This window comes from Cupressus sempervirens, chromosome 10, assembly GCF_028749045.1.
Source record: "Cupressus sempervirens isolate cs-2001-9-10 chromosome 10, ASM2874904v1, whole genome shotgun sequence".
NCBI lineage: Eukaryota > Viridiplantae > Streptophyta > Pinopsida > Cupressales > Cupressaceae > Cupressus > Cupressus sempervirens.
The window spans coordinates 156,742,172-156,755,557 of record NC_143127.1 but is presented as its reverse complement, the minus strand read 5'-3'; the positions used below and the strand labels follow the sequence as shown (position 1 = coordinate 156,755,557).

Sequence of the window (13,386 nt, the reverse complement as noted above, 5' to 3'; positions counted from 1 at the left end):
TGCTCACAAAGGATCCTTGAATCTTGAATATCTTGAATAGTTGATAAAAAAATGTTTGCTAGAATGCTATAGAATGACTTGAAATGCTTAGATGTCCTTAGATATCTAATTATGTCTTTTTTTTTGGGAAATGAGGATCGTAAACTTCTTTTTATACTAGTTTTCAAGTGCAAAAACAAGCCCCGAGACAAAACTCAACTTGAGTACTAAAGTCCTAGGAGAATAGGTTGCCCCGGGTCGCCCTATTCTAAAACAAGTGGACTCGGGTTGATCTATTCTCAACAAAACATGTACTAAGCTCCTAATTTCAGATGAAACTAGAGCAGTATAAGAATTTGTCCCTCTATCATGTCCCAATGTGAAGTTCTCTAAATCTTTGTCTTCTAACCTGTATCTTAAAAAGAATTGCACTCCAAAATAATTTAGTAGAACTTACCTTGGACAAAATATGGAAGAGTAAAATCCAAATTCGATGCCGAGAATTTGGTTGGCAGATGCAAGTCCAAGCGAACAAAATCCACTTATCACCATACGGTTGTCAACTTATCTCCGTATACAGCTATCAAAGCTCAGATTTAATGTCATCTTGGCTATTTTGAGAAAATGGCCTTAATTATTCTGCAACCCAATTCTTATGAAGTCTAGTAGCCCTGGAATTTTAAATGTTGAGTTACTTAAAATATTCATTGCCATTTCTTGATTTGAACTGCGTGTACCGTATATAAATTACACTCTTGGTTACCCTCTTTTAACAAAAAAATTGTTTTCTTGGATATATCAGTTCTCTTCACGTGGCATGTCTATGCGTTTTCCATGTGGACTCGTTAATATAGCTATATCTAATTTCTATATTAGACTACAATTTCCCAACTTTTAATATAACCGTTTTCTATTATTTATTCGTGAAACGCTAATCTGTCCATCCATGCGTGTGTTTTTATCTACCTTTCTCCCTGATATTATGGACGGTATGAAATTCCTTTCCTTACAAAATGTTATGATAGCAAGAATTTCCTGTCAACCTGCTGTCTCTCAGGGATGAACTACGGTTCACGTCAACCGTAGACAAGTAACAATGAAAGAATACAAGCTATTCTTTAGATTGCAAAGAAACCAGTTTTACCAACCTTAAAACCGTAAACCGTTTTCGCTCTCATACAATGCTCAGATATCCTGATAAGGAACGTTTGTTGTTGCGTGTCAAAAAGTTGAAACTCTTCTCAAAGAATGAACTTCGAGTTCATATAATTTGCTTTAACCTACGCGAGAAATACAAGGTGCATACTTGAGCCTACGGGGGAATGGAACTGAAGAGCAATCTCTATACAGAGAATGGTTCAGGGTTTTAAAAAGATACGTTCTAGAAGGTGTGTCAATGATGACCATTAACAATCATGGTGGATTCGTTCTTACATAAATTATCATATGCTATTTATTTGCTATCACATTCTAGCAAATATTTATTTTCTAAAAGTAGGGTTATGGTCAACGGGCCTTCAGGATTGTGATTTATTATGAGATGCAAAACATAAGAATTGTGATAATTAACTAAAAGACTTTCGTTGACAAAAAACTGTTCCATGATTTATATAATGACTGCATCACTTGTACGGTCTTTGCATAAAAGAAGACCATTCATTATGTTACCTGCGCGTGAATGGTCACAGAAAAAAGGAATACTCTAGAAACATGCCTGTCCTCTTCGCTTTGTTTCAGTTTTTTATCGTAAATACTACAGTGATAGATCCATAAACAGCAGCCCTGTGTCAATAATGATGTCCTCACCAAAAGGAACATGATTAATCAAGAATCACATTATAAATTTTTACAACTCTTTTAGTCTAAAAATAAATAAAACCAACTGAAAAACAAACTTCAATAAATGGTAGGCGAGAAAATTCAACAATGATACATACATTTTATCATGGAAATAGTTGCCGACAGGATTCTCCTGTAAGAAAGCTAGAAACAATATGCATGAAATGTCTTTAGGGCAGGGGCTAGGCAGTATTCCCATTATTGTGAATATATTGAAAAATACAGTTGTAGGAGCCTGGTTTTTGTTGTACTCATTTTAAAAATTTCTGCTTTTGTAGGAGTTTCCATAATATTTAACTTTTCCTGCAAATTCTATCCATATTTATTCACTGTTCTGTTATTATCTGTTATTTGCCTATTGACCAAACTCTTCCACCTGTTAACAATGCATCTGCCATTTATTAGCACTGTACTCTTTCAGCAGTTCACTGTTCTATATTATACCAAACCTCAATAATTTGTATTATTAAATCCTTTTTCTTTTCCATTTTGTGTGTAATGTAGTTCTTCAAAACTTGTGCCTAATTACCAGAAAACTCCAAAATGGTGAGTTCAACTGCCATTCATTAGGCATTGTACTCTTTCAGCCGTTCCTTGTTCTATATTCAGTCCAAACCTTTATACTATCATAAGATCCTTTTTCTTTGTCATTTTGTGTGGAATGTAGTCCTTCAAAAATTGTATTTAGTTACCAGAAAACTCCAATGTATGGTGATGAGGATGTTGTCCCTGTTCCTGTAACCAGTGTCCACTTGAAAATGATTATGGAGATTCGGCAGAATTTTGTTTAGCATTTTTTGGGTATGACATAAGAATCGCTTTGAATGGACATCCCCCAGGTTTTTTCACTAGATGAGATGGGTCACTGGCTCTTGGATTTGCTTTCAATGTAGAATTAAAGCATACTTTTGAAACATTGAGGATTTTAAAAAATCTCTCTGAGGTTCAAGATATCCACAGGGAAATTATTCTACCAGTTTTCATAGCAACTCCTTTCTCAAACCACATTTTCTTTGGAAGTGTTGGGGTTGGATTTTCTCCGTTTGATGATTAAATTTTGGGTTTGATCCACTAAATTGTATTCAACTGAAAGGAATGTTTCATCTAGAAAAAATTTCAAGGATATCAAAGCCTAGCTACAAATAAAATGAATATCAGTTACAGGTATTTAAAGCTTCATTTCTGGTAGATTTTCTACAACCACCCCCCTTGAGCCACAATGCTCTATAAAAGACCTGATTCTTTGTACAACCAGGCTTTTCATAGTCTCCTTGTTACAATTTGGATGATATAAATTTTAACCAACGTGCACAATTAAAATCTTCCCTGATCTACAAAATCTTTAAGAAGGCATGACTGTAATCAGCATGAGTGTGATGATGTATTGTCAATCTATAATTATGACAAGTGTTGTTCTGATGTCTGATCAACCAAGCAGAAAAGCCACTTAAATCAAAGTCTATAGGAGGTAGAAAAACATTTGTTCTGAGTTTTTTGTAATAGCGCAGAAGACTTTTCAGGTGTTTTCAAAAAATTGTACAGAACATGTGCAACAGATTATTTTTACCCAATAGCATAACCAATAAAATTCAAACAAAGCGTGAAAGGAAAATAATCCAATGGTACCTGTAAATCTAGTACTGCGCTTAAATTCTTCTAGCTTTATGCAACAAATATTAGGATACCTGCTTTATTGATCCACAAAACTATTGGCCTTAAATAATAGAATCAAAAAGCCATCACTTTGCAAAACCACCATGGCCAATTTTAAATAACACTCATAAAAGAATTACATAAGCAGACATCAAACTGCAGATTTTATCACATGCAAAAAGAATTACATAAGTAAAGATGCTTCAGCAGGTCTCATAACATGCAATAGAATCTATAAAATAGTATCTTGTTTCCTCTTCTTGTGATCCACGCAGGCTTGACAGCACCAGCAAGCATTCTCCTCAAAAAAAAATTAAAATATATGCAAAGAGCTTGTCAACCATATCTGTACTGTGTACCATTATTATAGTATGGCATGCCATTATTCTGGTATGGCATGCCTGTGTATGGGTATTGCATGACATTGTTTTGATATTGCATGCCATTATTCTGGTATTGCTGCCAAAGCTGTTGTTCCTGCACCAAAAGCTGTTGTTTCTTAGTCATTTCTGCCATCTGGACATAAGAAGGAGGTGGAACATATAAAGAGGCAGAAAATGGATCTCCTCCTGCTAAAACAGAAACTGGAGTTGCTCCCTGTTGTGTAGGTGGAGCAGGTAATGCCAAGTATGCAGGTGCTCCTGGACGTGGTAAAGCAGCAACACTGCTAGCACTTCCAGGCTGAACGTATGGGTTGATCTGCTGACGAGCTGCAGCTTGTTCATACAAACCATCCAACACTAAGGGATCAAAAGCTCCAGGCATTTTATTTTCTTGCTTGGAAAGATTACTCGCACTTTCAACCAAAGCCAGCTCCCATCCTTCCTTGCCATTCTCTGCCAGTGGAGTCTGCCATGCTGAAGTTGTCCCATTTGATGATGGTGCAGGTCCCTCCGAAGTTGAAAATGTCTCCCAACTCTTTGTGGCACCAGATGTGGAGGAAGGCCCGCCATTGAAAAGTGCCAATGCAAATTTGTTCTCCTGCTCTTCAGAAGAAATTGTGGCTTCACTCAGATCTAGCAAATCAACTTCCTTCTCAATTTGAGCCTTGGGTAATTTGGGCTCTTCAATTTCCTTTTGAGGACGATCATCTCCCGGTGCTGGAAGAGCCTTTATGCTGTTCATATCCTCAACTGGCTCTTCAGTCCTTGGGCCAGGACTTTCAGGCCTCTTGGGCTCTGGGCTCTTGGGTCTGTTTTTGTTAGATGCTGACCTATCCCGCAAAAACTCTTCCAAAGTCTCAAGCAGTTTCTCTGAAACCTTCTGGACATCAGGGTATTCTGATGTCCTACAAACTCCAATATTTTTGCACAAGTTGTAAAAGGCAGCAAGCTCATCAATCTGCTTGGCAGCTCTTGAATAAATATCAAATGATGTGACACAGTTCTGGTATTCCATGTCAAAGAACCCATCAAGCAAAATTGCCAAACCATCATTAATGTCTTTGTAAAGCTGAAAACTTTCCTTCACAACCAGGTAAAGTGCAACCTGAACCAGTCTGTTGTTTTTTGCAGCACCCGTTGGACGACTGGCTAGAAAACGTTCTAAAAGTCTTTGCCAAAAAGGTATTCTATCAAGTATCATGTCAGGCTTCATATCTCGAACAGCCACTGGTGGAGTCTTTGCCACTTCTTCAATTTCTGGCTTCCGGGGGCCATCATAATCTCCATACCTTGACCTACCCCCATAACTAGATTCATACTCATTGTACCCAGGCCTGTAACCATTGTTATCATTATAATGCCCAAAATCATTATTACGCCCGTCACTGTATTCATAGGCACCTCGGTAACTAGATCCTGCAAAATCACTATGTCCCCTGGGCAATTGATTCTGATTTTTACCAGCTTTATCACCAAACTGACACTTCCCCAAAATTGAACAATCCAGACGTTCATCAAGATATAGCCCATATGTGCGCACAAAAGCTGAATAATCCCATGCATTTGAATGTGAATCATCCCTAAAATCAGATAGATTTAGCAAGCGTGCACCATGCCTCATGGCCTGAAGGATTTCCTGCTCAAAGTTTGGATCACCATCTAGCAAGAGTCTATGAATGAGCATCAGAGCCTTCAGTGCCACTATCCAGTTATGTGTTTTGCTGATCCGTTTTGACAAGCTGTGGACACAGGCGCTGACATAACCTCTGGAATAGGAGGTGAGATGCAAAATTGCATACACATACTTTTCGTCTATAGGAATTTCATCATGACTGGTTGCTTTTACAATGGCTACATCCAGGTCAGGTGCATTGGTGCTTGCAACCTTTGCTATACTGATGCTTGTCTGGTCCTTGACAACTCCAATAGCTTTCCGTAGCTTACTAGGAGCCATTGCCGAATCTCCACAAACAGAAAGAGCTTGACCTAGTTAAATGAGGTTATATCTGCAAATGCCAGAAATTTCAGCTCAACTCTACACAATTTCACAGAACAAATGCAACGCCCAAATCTACCTGCCACAGTCTAAAGTCCCCAAAATTAATTTTAACTTTGGCCACAAATAACAAGATCAACAACCTCAATTAGAAAATCCTCTTACAAACCAGTCAATCATTTTTATGATTTTATCAAATCAGCCTACGCCTCCAACAGCCAAATTTTGAATTAACGATAAAGTCCACGAGATTACATGGCCTTCCCATTACACACAAGTAGACACGAGAGCACACAAATTATTATCATCTCTATTCACCCAAAGATTTCAAAATATGACAAGCTGGGCTGTAAACCTAAAAGCGGTGTAAACCAGCGATTTCCAGATTTTTCAGGAATGAAAATCTGTGAAAGGAATCGCATTGACCCATTACAAGCTAGATCATGTTGAATCCAGATCGTGTAAGAAGATGAGAGAAAGCACAGGATATACATTAATTACAGATGCAGAGCCTATATCACAACAAAGACTTACATAACACTCTACACTGAGGCAGGTTCTTGAGATTCAACACATAATGGCTCGAAAATAACAAACCTAAAGCACCCAAAGCGGAATCCTGAAAAGCCAACATATCCACTAGATGCACCCGAAATATCCAGAAATCCAAAGACAATTCCTCCACAAAGCGTTCTGCAGAAAAGCCAGAAATTCCTACACTACATAACCAAGACATTCACGAAACGCGCTCCCGATATTTGAAAATTCTACGAGAACAGCTTCCAACTTTTACCGACCTGGAAGCAACCGGCGCAAGCCAAGTACTTTATACGCTAATAACCAAAATACTAGGTAATGAAGCCCAATATATGCAACATTTCACTCAAAACTGCGTTGATATTGAAACTAACACAAACATAAATCAATTAGCAGCAAAACCGGCAATTCCTACGCTACCAAACCAGTACATTTACTAAGTCCACTGTGAAATCCAAATTCTATTTTAACAAAACAGAAAAGCATTTAAAAATGGGCAGCTTGCAGCTACAATTTTCCTAGAAATTCTAAAGATCAAGTCATCCGATCCAACATTCTCGCTAAAATTTCATCTACGCATAAATCAATCGAGAAAACCCCCATATCCACAAGCTAACCTAATTCTTCTCAACAGATCGTCGGAAAATACCTGGAGGTCGGCGGATAACAAGACAGATCGGCTGATGCCGGCGATGGAATCCCCCTGCGCCAAAAACTTGAAAGAGGACACCGCCTAACAGAGAAAATCTTCGGCGTTTAGATGGGCAAGAGGATTCTCATAAATATTATCTGCCCTTTCTGGTAATGAAAACCATAGATGATCTACCGATCTCCGCTACGGACATACTTGACAGTAGAAAATGCTGCTCATTTACTTTTGTCTCTGCATTATGCTTGCTTTTACAAACATTTGGATTCCGCCCGTGAAATCTGAGCCGCCCGATGCCACCGCGATCGGTCGGTCCTGACACTCATCATGGGGTCCACTTCGCATGACACGTGGTAGTGGGAAAGCGGGCAGCGGGTAGCCTCCCTGGCGTCCCGCGGGCAGCGCGATCTAGTTTCCTATTGGCTCGAAGTGAACGGTCAGTAATAAAGTAATTAATAATAAGCTTTTAACCAAAGATAGCCTATTGGTGGTTGTGATATATGATTTGGATAGCCTATTAATGAAGTTTTCCAAGGCGGTGCCAACAAAGATTTTTGGTTCTTTAATTTTATCCAGGGCCCTATAGACTCCTCGGTCTTGTAAATGTTATTAAAGTATTTATTTATTGTAATTAACTGCAATTAATTATAGGGTTGTTGATAAGGAGGTTGATGTTATTAGTATGCATTTAAAAATGTAAATTTTCAACTAATAGATTGAATTTTTATATATTGACTCAATATAATCATAGTTGACAAAGTCAAGTTATTTAAACTCATGTTCTAGATATCTTGGAGGAGACTTTCTAGAATGAATATGAAAAAGTTTATAAACGAATATACAACAAGAGTATCAAACAACTTTGAAAATGAAGTTTGAACAATTTACCTATACCAAAGATATTCAATCAAGTTTGTCCATAAAGGTTTGTCTATGTATCTATAATACAACAATTCAACTACATTGAAAAATAAATGTGTGTTTATACATCTACTTCAAGCGGGTGTTTCTTTAGTTTTTTTAAGTTTTTTTGTTTTTTTTTTAATAAAGTGGTTAAATTAAGTTAGAGTTGATTGGTTTAAATCAATGTTATTAAAGGAAAGAATGAAACTAAGTGAAAGTTATAAATGAAATTAGTAAAGGTTCAAATAACCTCCAAAGGAATAAGAAAAAGTCATAACTTTCCTTTCACATATCTAAGACACGTTGAACTCAATGTTTTTTTCTTTTTCTTTTTAATTTATATAATACAAAAGAAATTTACAAAAGAAAGGAGCAAGTGTTTGAACTTAAAGTTATGGTGACAAGGGACATAAAAGTAATTATTTCATTTATACTTGTCCTCCCCTCAAAACCACTCATGATAATTATGATTAAATAGAAACTATTACTTCCAACCTGAAGCATCCATTTAGATCTTATCCACATTTTTCAAAGCATGTTTATCAAAACTAGAACTCTTCCTTGATTTTCCTTTGGTCCATTCTTTAGTCCCTTCTTCATGCTCTTTCTATTTTGCCAATTTCTACACACCTTATAAGATTTCCTAAATGCTTTTAGCAAATTCCATGATACTAAGATAGACTTACAAATTGCATATTATAATTTGTACATGTGCCACGTAATACCACCCCAGTGGGATGCCCCATTTATGTTTATGTGGATCCAAAATAAATAATGTGAATTGCTATAAATTAAACATAGCATTAAATGGTGAAAATTGCAACCTGATCCACAACAATCATTCCTCTATTCCAATATATCAAGCACAACCAACAAATTCTTGCAAGTCATTTACCAAACAATATAAAAAAGTGAAGCATACAAACCTTGAGAAAGCATTACATTAGCATTCCTCGTCCTAGATTCAGTATACACTTATTTGTTACCTTTTATCCTTATTTTAAGTCATTCCATGATACTAAGATAGACTTACAAATTGCATATTATAATTTGTACATGTGCCACATAATACCACCCCAATGGGATGCCCCATTTATGTTTATGTGGATCCAAAATAAATAATGTGAATTACTATAGATTAAACATAGCATTAAATGGTGAATATTCCAACATGATCCACAATAATCATTCCTCTATTCCAATATATCAAGCACAACCTACAAATTCTTGAAGTCATTTACCAAATAATATAAAAAAGTGAATCTTACAAACCTTGAGAAAGCATTACATTAGCATTCCTCGTCCTAGGTTCGATACACACTTATTTGTTACCTTTTATCCTTATTTTAAGTCATTCCATGATACTAAGATAGACTTACAAGTTGCATATTATAATTTGTACATGTGCCACATAATACCACCCCAATGGGATGCCCCATTTATGTTTATGTGGATCCAAAATAAATAATGTGAATTACTATAAATTAAACATAGCATTAAATGGTGAATATTCCAACATGATCCACAACAATCATTCGTCTATTCCAATATATCAAGCACAACCTACAAATTATTGCAAGTCATTTACCAAATAATATAAAAAAGTGAATCATACAAACCTTGAGAAAGCATTACATTAGCATTCCTCATCCTAGGTTTAGTGCACACTTATTTGTTATCTTTTATCCTTATTTTAAGCTATTTAATAGATCCAACTATGGACCTAATTGATAAAAGCATGATTCTTACAATTGGATCTCCTAAAGCTGTTTGGAGGACACTACCAAAATTCATATATAATTAGAAGATCAAGGTGATAAATTCAAATATTCAAGTTTTGTTAGATTGTTCTCACAAACATATATCCAAGTCTATATGACAAATCATTTCTACATTGACAAATATTAGCTTTGCAAACATGAGTTTGAACCGAAGTAGAACACATAATCAATTTTAGATTATGAAATGGGCATTTAAGTAACCCTTAAAAACATAGATTATGGTTGTATAGGTTAAAAATATGAATAGGGTTTTAGAATAGTGCACATGAAAGAGACCCTAATCCCATATTTTACACATACATATAGATTCTTATGATATGGAAAGTAAATTTAGATGACTAATATTGAAATGAAGAAATAAAAGGTACTTACCTCCAAAAAATAACTTGCTGAAAACCCTGTCAAACAGTCTCAGAAACTATTGATTTTTGTTAAATTGAACCAAAACTACAAGATCTACAAAACCCAGAAATCATTTTCTTTTTTGAGGGTAGGTCAATCTTGACCCCAGAAAATTGACCTTAACCCAAAAAGTTGATCTTAACCCTAGAAAGTTGACCTTGACTCAAAAAGTTGACCTTGACCTACACTTCTTTGAAGGAAATTATGATCGCAAATCCTGAAAATTCACCAAAAATGGTACTCAAATTTGCAATGATATTTGTTGTTTTGCACCTATACCTACAAGAAAAATGGTTTTGTTGTTTGGGTGGGGGGTTTTCCTTAGTCAAACCCTAGTTTGGAATCAACCTTTAAATGTAATTGAAATTGCAATATGTCTAAAGAAAGTAAATGGAATTATTCACCTTGCTTATATAGAAATCCTTGTGGAGTATTTGAATCCTTAAATCCACAAGTATGGATACTCCAAATGAATGTAAAATGGGATGTAGGATGTCTCAAATCAATGGCATTAGATCTTCAACACCAATCTTGAATGGATCTTGGATTAGGAAGAGACTTGAATGGAAATGGATGAATCTTCAACAAGAGGGCTCCATAGAGCTTGAATCCTTTAATGGTTACTAATGGATCTCCTTAATGAATTGAATGCTTGAATGCTTGATCATGAAAGAGTATAACTTCATCTCATCTCCTTATGCCTTGTTGTCTTAGAGAAAATGAGAGGAGGAGGCTTCCTTATATAGAGATCTAGGGCACATACTTCTAGAGAAGGCCGACATGGGATCATTAAATGTCAATTAACCTTAACCCCTAGAAATGGACCTAGATTAAATGAAATTTAAGAGTTTACCAGTTTGAAGACCAAAATAGCTGACACAAAAGCAAGAAAATAATTCTTTCTGAAACTCGACATCCAAAAATCATGGAACCTTGAAATTTGAACCTTGGGTCAGGGTCGAGGTTGACCCTAACCTAGGGCATGGTTGACTAGGTCAACCTTGACCTAAAAAGTTGTCCTTGATGTTGAGGTTGGCCTTGACCCAAAAGTCAAGAATCTCAGGATCTCAATCTAGAATGCTAGAAAAGTACATAAAGAAAGTGGAAAAGGGGGTAGAACAAGCGAAAAAGCTATATTCAAGTCAACGACCCATTCAAGGTGCTTGACATGACCCCAAACCACTTATTTGGAGGACTAAACACTCTTAACATGAAAGTGCTTCCATTTTAAGATGATACATTTAGCCCCCACTTCAGCAAGAGTATGAACTCCAAGCAAACTCTTGGTAAAGGAGGTCATAATGAAAAGATAATCTTATTGAAATTGAAGGGACAAAGAGATCCTCAAGCCCCCAAGGACTCAAGTATTCATCAAATCCAAGATTAGAATAAGATAGACATCACTAGAAAAAGAGAGGAGTGGCTAGCTCACCCAGTAAGATGTGTGTATCTCACTGTGAACCACAAAAGAAATAGGATGACCCACCAAGAAAGAACTTGATGGTCACCCCATAAAGTTGTGTGCCTTCTAGCGGCTTTGTGCATGTATGTAATGTGTCTTTTGATAGCTTTTATAAAGTACTCATGGATCCATATTCTCATATCACCATAGAATACATTTGTAAAATGTGTATCTCTTCAGGATTTTGCAACATATGTGTGTTACCTTCCAAGGATTTAGCATATTTGAAATTGGAAATGTGTCTCTTTAGGATCTAGCAACTTATGTGCATTACCTTCTGAGGATTTAGCATATTTGAAATTGGAAATATGTGTCTCTTCAGGATTTAGCAACTTGTGTGCATTACCTTCTAAGATTTAGCATGCTACAAAATAAAAAGTCAGAACAAAAATGCATAATATAGAATGAGGGAGGCCATATATATGCCCCCATCCTTAAGATGGCAAAACTACATACTATTTTGACATGTTAAGGAAAGGAAAGAACAAGGATACAACCTTCTTCAACATCAAGACAATATCCATAGACAACACCCAGTCCAAGCCAAGAAGGTCATAGCTCCTATGAGGCCATGGAAGAGATGAATGCAAAGAGATATCATGCAAGAAGAGAAAAAGTAACCCTTGTGAGGGATAACATATAATTTAGCTTCCAAGGTGAGAGATTTATCGACCATGGAAAACCAATGTCTGACAATGAGATAGGTTATGATCAAGTACAAAGATCCTCAATGCAAACCATAATTTTCATGTATGATTGGATATCACATAATAGATAGATACTACTTAACCAAAGAAAAAGTGGATCCTGGAAAGATAGAAAAGAAGGAGATGACATCCTTGCCCCCTAAGCATAGGAACAAGGATGAAAGGGGACTTATTATATCACTCATAACACTACACAAGACAACAAGCCCCCAAAGATTAGGCTAACATTCTTTACACAATGTGGAGCTCCATAATGGGAACATAAATGTTAATTAGAGAAAATAGAATTGAAATACAACCCATTGCCACATGATATATAAATAACCTTACTATTAATGAGTTGCCTAATCTTATAATGTAAAGCTTGACATTCATTAGTAGAGTAATCATGAAATATATGATACAAACAAAAAGGAAGAGTCTTCAAGTGTGGACTATATTTCTTTTTGTATTTAGGTCTAGTAATCATCTTAGAATGAAGGATTTTAGGAAAAAGAACTTATTGGTCAAATTCCTTCATAGTTTTGTCATGTTTTGAAGTATTATTTGAGATGTTGTTAACATTGATTTTGTGTTGAGGATTAAATCCCAATCCATAAGAATGCTCATGCCTCCCATTCTGTAAGGGCATTTGAATTCCCTCTTTATGCTTACAACATGCTTGACCATTGAATCCTTGTTTAACTAGGAAATGATAACCAGGACCACAATGAGAAGCCATACCATAAGGAGTCAATGGAACTTCATTAGTCACTATGTCATCATTAGTAGGTCTTATAGTTTCATTGTGGATAAAAGCAATGACAAAGTTGTTACAAAGAGCTTTAGAAGTAAAAAATCATTGTTCAAACTCTCTTTGTGGCTTCATACAATCAAGATCAAAAACCTTACACTCTCAAATAAAGGTAGGAGTAAAATTCAAGGTTCCCCAATCATCACTAGGAAGAGCATTAGAGGAAGAAGGATTACTATTAGAAATAGGAGTAGTGTGGTTTTGAATATTTAGACAAGGATTTGTGGTTTTGAATATTCAGACAAGGATTTGGTGCATCATTTGCATGAAGTGTATACATCATGTTGTTATGTATAAACTTG

The 13,386-nt window shown here is 36.0% G+C and overlaps 1 pseudogene across 3 annotated transcripts; it reads right to left on the bottom strand.

Moving 5' to 3' along the window:
• Positions 1-3,561: 3,561 nt before the first annotated feature.
• LOC149533054 (putative clathrin assembly protein At4g32285 pseudogene) lies at positions 3,562-7,260 on the bottom strand (annotated as a pseudogene). Of its 3 annotated transcripts, none has more exons than XR_016357322.1 (2): positions 7,037-7,260; positions 3,562-5,939 (listed from the first exon to the last, which is right to left on the bottom strand). The product of XR_016357322.1 is annotated as a putative clathrin assembly protein At4g32285 pseudogene, transcript variant X2 (transcript). The 3 variants fall into 3 exon arrangements; XR_016357323.1 differs by having other exon boundaries at positions 3,562-5,929; XR_016357321.1 differs by having other exon boundaries at positions 3,562-5,860.
• Between the last annotated feature and the right edge of the window lie 6,126 nt (positions 7,261-13,386).